This window comes from Adiantum capillus-veneris, chromosome 19, assembly GCF_014529385.1.
Source record: "Adiantum capillus-veneris isolate H3 chromosome 19, ASM1452938v2, whole genome shotgun sequence".
Taxonomy (NCBI): Eukaryota; Viridiplantae; Streptophyta; class Polypodiopsida; order Polypodiales; family Pteridaceae; genus Adiantum; species Adiantum capillus-veneris.
The window spans coordinates 119,536,272-119,545,323 of NC_140949.1; positions in this window are offsets into that span (position 1 = coordinate 119,536,272).

Genomic DNA, 9,052 nt, shown 5'->3' on the forward strand with positions numbered 1-9,052 from the left:
TGTTGTGGCAAAGCTCTTGCATTGGAGCTTGCATTGAGAGGACATTGCATCACGCAGAGTGGAGCAGGAGTAGGTTCAATACTGTGTGCAGCTCGTTTTCGCCATTTTTAGGCTCTAAAACACAGCTTTTTGCGTAGCTCCGTCATACAGAGTCAGATCTACATGATCCAGGAGTCTAGGTCAGGGTTTTGGCACGCTCCGGACGCGATGGTGATGTTTATTTGCTGAAATTATGCTTTGAATTACAGCAGGTACAGCAGTAGGTTTATTTGTGCACTTTCGGGTCCCAAAAACACTGTTTTTGGTATATCTCACACACACGGAGTATTTTCTGCAACAACCAGCAAATTCATAGGTGTACACAGGTTTTTGGATATGCATTTTTCCAGAGATCCACTCATGCGAGATTGAGCTATGTTGCCATGGTCTTGGCGGTTTATGTATGCCATATATGGATTTGTGTATTTGTTTATGGCTGAGATTATTTGAGTGGTACTCTGGCAAGAGCGGGTATGCTCATATGTATGACTTTGTGAGGTGATTCCGGTCGAGCTTATTCCCGGATTGGCCATCATGGCATATATTATTGTCTCTTTGAAGTTTACTGTTGAGATATTGCTCCAGTTACAAAGGAGACTCTGCCAAAAATTTTGTCAGATATTTATGCGCGATTAAGTCATATTGACTTGTGATTTTGTGCAAGGTTTTGCACGGTTATTGGTGCAACTTTGCATCAGGTTTTGAGCCATATTTGCAGACTTTTGTTGATGCGATTCGAGCCAGTTTAGGGCTGACTTGTATTGACATTGTGAGAGCTCTATTTTGGAGTGTGTCTCACAGGTTTTACATTGTGTTTCTGGCCATATTGGTAGACAGTTTCCATGTGTTGTTGGTGAGGTGGTTTTGCTTTCTAGTTTGCTACATTGTGCTCATGGCAGAGACAGGTGATCGATCAGATTGTGACCTCTCACAGATGCGCATGTTTGATGGGTCAGACTTTGCGGCATGGAGAGAGAGTATGCTTGACGCATTGACACAGCGAGGGTTGCATCGACCATTGAGTGGTGATGCAGGTAGACCTTCAAACATGTCTGACGATCAGTGGCAGGAGCTAGAGGAGATGGCACTATCTACACTCTCTTTGCACCTTGCGGAATCTATATATGCTCTTGTTATGTATGAGACTACTTCGAGAGCACTTTGGCGCAGATTACATGATATGTATGATAGATCTGAGTCATCACGGACTCGTGTGAGACATGTACATTCACGAGCACGCCGACAGGTGACATGTTGGTATTGTGGTCATTCTGGACACGTTAGACGGTGTTGTTTTCGTCGTATGCGACATCGTAGGAGACATGGCAGTCTCAGAGATGTATGTAGTGATGCCATGGACTCAGTTGCTTTGACAGTTGAGGCACATGTAGTGTCGGAGTATACTAGTGACGGGGATGTCACTTTTACCTCGAGCTATGCACGATATGCTATACATGTGGATAGTGCACTCCCTTCGCAGTGGTTGCTAGACGCAGATGCTATGTTTCATGTCATGCTGCATCGTGCATGGTTTTGTAGCTATTCTAGCGGGATGCTTGGCAGTGTACGTTTGACCGATGGATCGGTGCATGCGATAGCAGGTGCAGGAGATGTGAGACTATCATTACCGAGTGGTGCATCTTACTTATTACGACATGTGAGCTATGTACTAGATTTGACAGTGAGTTTGATCTCGATTGGTCAGCTTAGAGATTGTGGATGTCAGATTTCGCTACGAGAGCGAGATTTTGTGATGCATTTGGGTTCGCTAGTGATTGCGAGAGGTGCCAGGAGTGGTACAGGTTACCCATTGCATGTGGATCACGCGAGAGACGGTGTTGTCTCTGTGATCACGCAACCAGGTAGAGAGTGAGAGAGCAGGCGAGTCTCTTTTGCTCATGGGTTGCAGGGTACTTTGCATGGAGTGCAGAGTAGTGAGCTCGTTGTGCACACATTTGGGGCACGACTTGAGCAGTCACACAGAGAGGTGACAGAGTCAGACATGCATGCTTTGCTAGTGACTGAGCAAAGTAGAGAGTCAGTTGTGCGAGATACTTCTATGCAGGATAGACAGGTAGAGCGGTCTTGCTCTAGTGAGTCACGACAGGAGGACGTTGTGCAAGAGTCTATGCATACGGAGTTAGAGCATGAGAGCTCTAGTGAGTCACAGCAGATTGAGTGGTCATGTTTGCAGTGGATGATTACAGAGGAGGCTGAGATGTCAGCGATTATGCAATCATTCCTTTCTATGCTCGACAGTGAGCATGGGGATATAGTTGTGCAGGATATGTCTTCCAGCAGACACCTAGAGCAGCTGGTTTGCTCTGAGGTTGCACGACAGGGTGATGCGTCTTTTGCGGATAGTCAGGAGATGCACGTGGCTGACACGCCTTGTCAGTCAGAGATGCCTATTTCCAGGGATATATATGTTGATGCATGCTCCATAGAGCTAGCAGGGCCCGCTAGCATTGCATCGGCATTTGGTGGTCTCATGTATGAGATGTTGATCTTGAGACCGGATATCGCAGCTGCAGTGGGAGCATTTGCAGTTGGGGTTGTCAGTCGTTTGTTGACTGATGATGGCATAGTGCACGAGGGAGATATGCAGGTATTGCGTACATACTTGAAGTACGTGTGCGGTACGTCTGGTGGTGTATGGACTTACACGGGAGCAGGACAGCCGGATGCACACGATCACAGCCAGCCAGTGGGCATCGGTTGAGAGCGGTTTTCTCTCGCCTTTTGTAGTCTTTAGACTAGGTTCTCTTGCTTAAAGGCACAGACAAGGCGACTGTGCCTTTAAGCAAGAGAACCTAGTCTAAAGACTACAAAAGGCGAGAGAAAACCGCTCTCAACCGATACCCACTGGCTGGCTGTGATCGTGTGCATCCGGCTGTCCTTCTCCCGTGTAAGTCCATACACCACCAGACGTACCGCACACGTACTGCAAGTATGTACGCAATACCTGCATATCTCCCTCGTGCACTATGCCATCATCAGTCAACAAACGACTGACAACCCCAACTGCAAATGCTCCCACTGCAGCTGCGATATCCGGTCTCAATATGAACATCTCATATTGAGACCGGATATCGCAGCTGCAGTGGGAGCATTTGCAGTTGGGGTTGTCAGTCGTTTGTTGACTGATGATGGCATAGTGCACGAGGGAGATATGCAGGTATTGCGTACATACTTGCAGTACGTGTGCGGTACGTCTGGTGGTGTATGGACTTACACGGGAGCAGGACAGCCGGATGCACACGATCACAGCCAGCCAGTGGGCATCGGTTGAGAGCGGTTTTCTCTCGCCTTTTGTAGTCTTTAGACTAGGTTCTCTTGCTTAAAGGCACAGTCGCCTTTAAGTGGGAGGTTGTTGGGGTATAGGCGTCTGTGCCTTGCCCGGCCGCCCAGAGTCTGGGCGCCCAATGACTTGTATACCTTATACATAGCAGTGGGCGCCCAGACTCTGGGCGGCCGGGCAAGGCACAAACGCCTATACCCCAACAACCTCCCACTTAAAGGCGACTGTGCCTTTAAGCAAGAGAACCTAGTCTAAAGACTACAAAAGGCGAGAGGAAACCGCTCTCAACCGATGCCCATTGGCTGGCTGTGATCTTGTGCATTCGGCTGTCCTGCTCCCGTGTAAGTCCATACACCACCAGACGTACCGCACACGTACTGCAAGTATGTACGCAATACCTGCATATCTCCCTCGTGCATTATGCCATCATCAGTCAACAAACGACTGACAACCCCAACTGCAAACGGAATCACCTTTAGACTTCTCTGAAGACTGTCCTGCACCAGACTTGGAGTGATGAGCACTCTCTTTACCCTTGTTTTTGTTATGTACAACAAGAGCATGATCCATACCATCCACCTGTAAAGGCTTGTTCTTACGTGATTGATCCTCCTGCAATAGCAAAGCCACTAACTCTTCAAAACGAAGAGGCTCAGGATTAGCTCGCAAAGACAGAGTCAAGGAAGTCTGAAAAGTCAAATAAGATGGTGGTAGTGAATTGAGTGTTTTGGAAACCAAGTCCTTCTCTGGAACCACTTCATCAATGCTAAGCAATTGCTCTTTAAGATCCCTGATTTTTGTAAGATTCTTAACGATATCGTCACCTCCGTCCATCTGTATTTTGTCAAGTTGTTTCTTCAAAAACTCTATTCTGGCAGCATTTCTTCCTCCAAACATAGCTTGCAGAGTGTTCCAAGCATCCTCGGAAGTTTTGCAAGATCTGATATGTGGTGTGATTGTCCTCTTTATGGTTAGTGCAATCACGGCCATAGCTTGTGCATCTTTAGTATCCCATCTCTTTTGCTCTGGAGTGACTTGTGAGGGTCCTGCATCAATAGCTGCACCACGACCAGGCGTGGCAGGTGCAATGCTACCTGGACGAACTTCATCTCCAGATACATAATCCCACAATCCTTTACCAACCAAAACATTTTTGGCCATAAAAGACCAAAGAGAATAGTTGATACCATCCAATTTGTCTTCGGATGTAAACGCACCAAAAATCTCTTTCTCCGTAGATTGAGCCATACTGTAGATGCACACAAGAGAGCAAAAGAACCTCCAAGAGATTCAAAAATCTCCTCTCCAATGCAAGCAAAAATCTACACAAAATCTCAGCACAAAGCTAAGACAAGCTGCTTCCCAAAAGAACTGTTTACCTGAAGCAAATTTGTCAAAAAGCACACCCTCTTGATCTAAACGCCTCCGAAAAGTAACTTCTGCTACGCTGCTCAGAACAAGATTCTGAGGGCTCGAACGGCTTCAAAAGGGGGGTAAAACCACAGGTCACCTGCCCAGAATACTCCCAGAACGTCGAGGATGCTCCCACGGGCAAATTTTCCGAAAACTGCCTGAAAACTGCGATTGCGCGCGCGGACGCGAAAACGCAAGTAGAGGCTCTGGAAATCACCTTGCTCTAATACCAATTGTTGAAGATGATGAAACAGGAAACAGAAGGAAGATAGCAACTCAGAGTAGGAAGAAGATGGAGAAGGAGAAGACACAGAGCTTGTGTACGAGATCTCTGTAGTCTATATCTCTGTATTAGAATAATAGAGTCTATACAAACTCAGAGCTACAAAGCTTATATGAAACCCTAAGAGATAAGGTGTCCTTTCACACCAGATGTCCAGGGGGAAAAACCCAGTGGGAGAAAAGTGCCCTTGGCGAAGCGCGTATACACACTAACACTACTACATGTCTACAGCCGGTACAACCTCCACCTCCTGGGTTTCAGTCGAAAGAAAGAAGGTATGAAATGGACAAAAGGACATTGCGATTCATTGCAAATAGCGGCTTATCTAGGTCAAAGATTGCTTATAGCCAAGAGGACATGCTAAAAGAATCTCCTCAACCAGAGACAGATTGTCACAAAAGTCGTGACAACCACCTGGTCAATGTCCTCATACGGAGATCACTGAAGTAAATGCCTATTGTCTTGAGTTTGGCATCACTCACTTGATCCCCGATTGCCCGAAAAAACCAAACCAAATCAGGAAAATCACGACAAATGTATCAGGGATTGTTCAACTACCTAGTAGCTCAGAAAATGAAAATGTCATACCAGTTCAAGTGGTTACGAGAGCACAAGCTCAAAAGAAAGCTGATGAGAATCCAGAGACAAAGAATACGAAAAGTGACACGAGTCCAAAGACAGATGATGGACCAAAGACAGACGCACCTAGTCAGAAAACCAAGAGCAAACAAAATAGTTGGAAAGCTAGAAAGACTAGGATGAAAGCACGCAGGGAACGAGAGCAAAAATCCCTAGCTGAGAAGCTTACCGAAGCTGAGGAGAAGATAAAACAACATGAGGAAAAGGAGACACCTTCTCTTACACATATGGTTAAACCTCTAGAAGAACCATCCACGGATGAGAAACCGAGAAGTGCTAGTTTAGGAGGATCTGTGTCGATAGAGAAGGTTAATGAGACATTAGATGCCCTCTTGAAAGCCTTTGATGTGAGGCTCAAAAACAACCAAACCCAAGAACACAGGTGGATGACATATCCCGATGCGGAACTAGAAAAGCAAATGTTTGAAATGTGTAAGAAAATGATTCAAACAACCCAAGCTTTACTAGAACCACCAGTTGCAAAACCTAAGGATGTGATCCGTGTCATGCCTACACACGTAATCCCACCAAACCAATTACTAAAAGAGCCACATTCTAGTCATAAGCACAGACCAAACCTCAAAGACCCAGCATTAGAACCAAGGATAGTACTGAATACCACGGATAACTCTTCCGAGGAATTTCACCAAGCTATACCTGAGGATTGTAAAGAGATAGGTGGTCTTGACGAATTGTGGAAACAAGTCAGAGAGGCCAATGAAGCCGATGAACTAAGAAGACGAGTAGACAAGACTGGTGCTGAACGAGGAGTGTTTCTACCACCAATAGAGGAAATTGAGACTGGATCTCAAATGAATCTAGATGTGCGATCGTATTGGGGCGACAAAGGATCTGTACAATCTATGGATAGTCAACCCCATTCGCTAAGAACACTACCGTCCTACATGGGAGAGTACGAAACCAAGTCAGATGTGGTTGCAGTCCCATCACAGAGACTGTCTCCCAACAAAGCCATCGATTCAAAGGGGCTAGTAGATATTCTATCTACCCCAATCACCTGCACAATAATGCTAGCCGAGTTGCTCAGAATAAAACCAAACATGTGGGCTAATGTGGGTAAATGTCTAGAGAAATTTGGTGTAAAAACCCCAATGACTCAAATCGAGGAAGGCATCAAAGAGCTTGAAATGCCTCAACTAAATACTAGGCCAGTGCCATTAAACAAGGTAGGCGAGTATTACGAGGGAGAAGATGGAAACACCACCCTTCCTTTGGAATTCAATGGTGTAAAAACCATGGCAATCCTTGACAGTGGAGTTGGTGTGGCCATTGCAACCAAAGAGGTTTGGAAAAAATGGGGAAAACCTGCCTTGAGATCCACACGAATGACCCTGCAGCTTGCAGATGGACACAAGGAAAAGCCCCTAGGACTGCTAGAAAAAGTACTTGTTACTTCTTGTGGCATTGAATATGAACACACTTTTGCTGTTGTTGACTTTGCCAAGAAGAACAACTATGAAATAATTTTAAGAAGAGCATTCATGCGACAATTGAAAATGGTCCAAGATTGGGGTTATGACCATATATACCTGAGACATATGGAAACCATAACAAAGATAAACTTGAGGGACCATAGCTATAGGGATGTGACGAGAACACAGGTTGAGGAGTTTGATTCCGCCACAGTAGCAGGATCAGAACTTCCAGCTTGGTTGGGTAAGCCTAAAGAACTGTGGATGTGTGGAGCTTCACAATGTGGTAGCTTGAAACGTGAGGAATGTATCCTAGAGCGGGTTATAGACGATATGGACTATATCCCAGAACCATTTCCTGAAGAAGAGCTAGAGCCTTTTGGATGGGAACACATCTTGGCTACTCTGGATGTGTGCACCGTGGAGGATGCTCCCACAACAAAGTTTTGTGATGAAAATGGCTATGATGTCGTTTCTTATTTTGCAGTGAGTGTAATCCTGGAAAATGAAGAGAACCAGACATCAACAAGCTCTTGAAATAAGGAGCAAACAAAGAAATGTGGAGAATCAAAAGATGAAGAAGACGATGAGTTCTATGACTTTGTAGAACACTTCGAGCTTCAAGAAGATCAACGACCCTGGAATCAATGTCAGCGCTACATGAGTAAAGTGCATCAAAAGTGGATTCCAAAGTCATCAGTGAAAACACAACCACCACAAGCATCTTCATACATGGCTCCTAATAGGGATGCAAAGACCCAGTGAGGCGGTCCGGGGCGGGCAACAAGAAGAGCGGCCTCTAAACACCCTTCGAGGCTCCCGTGCTGCTCAATTGGGGCTGGGGCAAGCACAATCAGATACAACAACAACCCACGGCTAGAAACCAAACAAGAAAAGGGGCACCACCTAGTTGTAGATGCGAACTAGGACGCACGTGATATCTCCTTGTACTCAAACGCACAAAGAGAGGGGAATGCAAGATAGCCACACACACCAAACACAAACATTCACCACGCCAGAGAGAGGTAAAGAGCACAAATCAACTTGAGCAACTCAGTCTTAACCTTAAAGACTAGATGCACACAAAGCTTGATGAGAAATAGAGAGACAACACAAAACTTGACCTTGTTGCCAATACACAAATTGTCTTAGGGTCACGGGAGCCCTCTCACCGAGCACCCTCTTACAATTTACCTTTTAGGCAAACAATTCAACAAGCCCTCAAACCACCAAGCATGAAATGGTACAACAAACTTCAAGGACAATATACCTTCAACCACCTGATGAGCCAACTTATCAAGTCAATTTGGAGAGAAGAGTCGTAGTTGCAGCATACAATTGCACCCAAAACTATGAATCTTATTTATGCACAAGAGTAGGCTACAAGTGTGGTGAAGAGTATGGCATACACTCCACTCCTCTAGATGGCATAACTAACTTCAAGCTTCTCCATGCACCTATGTGTAATGATGGAATAGAGCACTCACGATTCACACACTCTACACAACTAGGCTTGAAGAGTGGTGTGCTATGTGTTGAGAATGGTGTGGTGTAGTGTGATCATGTGATGATTTACAAGGGAGAGAAGGGCTCTATTTATAGGTTTTAGAAGCCCCGATTTGGATTAGACCTAATCAAGTTTATTTGAAGGAATAAAAGATTATGTATTTTTTTTTAATTTTATAAATGAGGGTGGGCCTCTCTTGTCCTTTGAGTCACATGGCTGTGGGCTCAAGGGAAGAGAATTATTGAGGATGATAGAAGAGAGGATTGAGTGAATAATTTGGGAGTGCCTACTCTAGTAGAGGGTGCATTTTACAATAAGGTTAGTGGTTAGTAGTTAGTAATTATCACTACAAAATATTTACAAAATCATTCACCAAATGGTGAGATATATGATGAGAAAAGTTAGAGAAGGGATAAGCTTGTAAAGCAAGGTTGAAG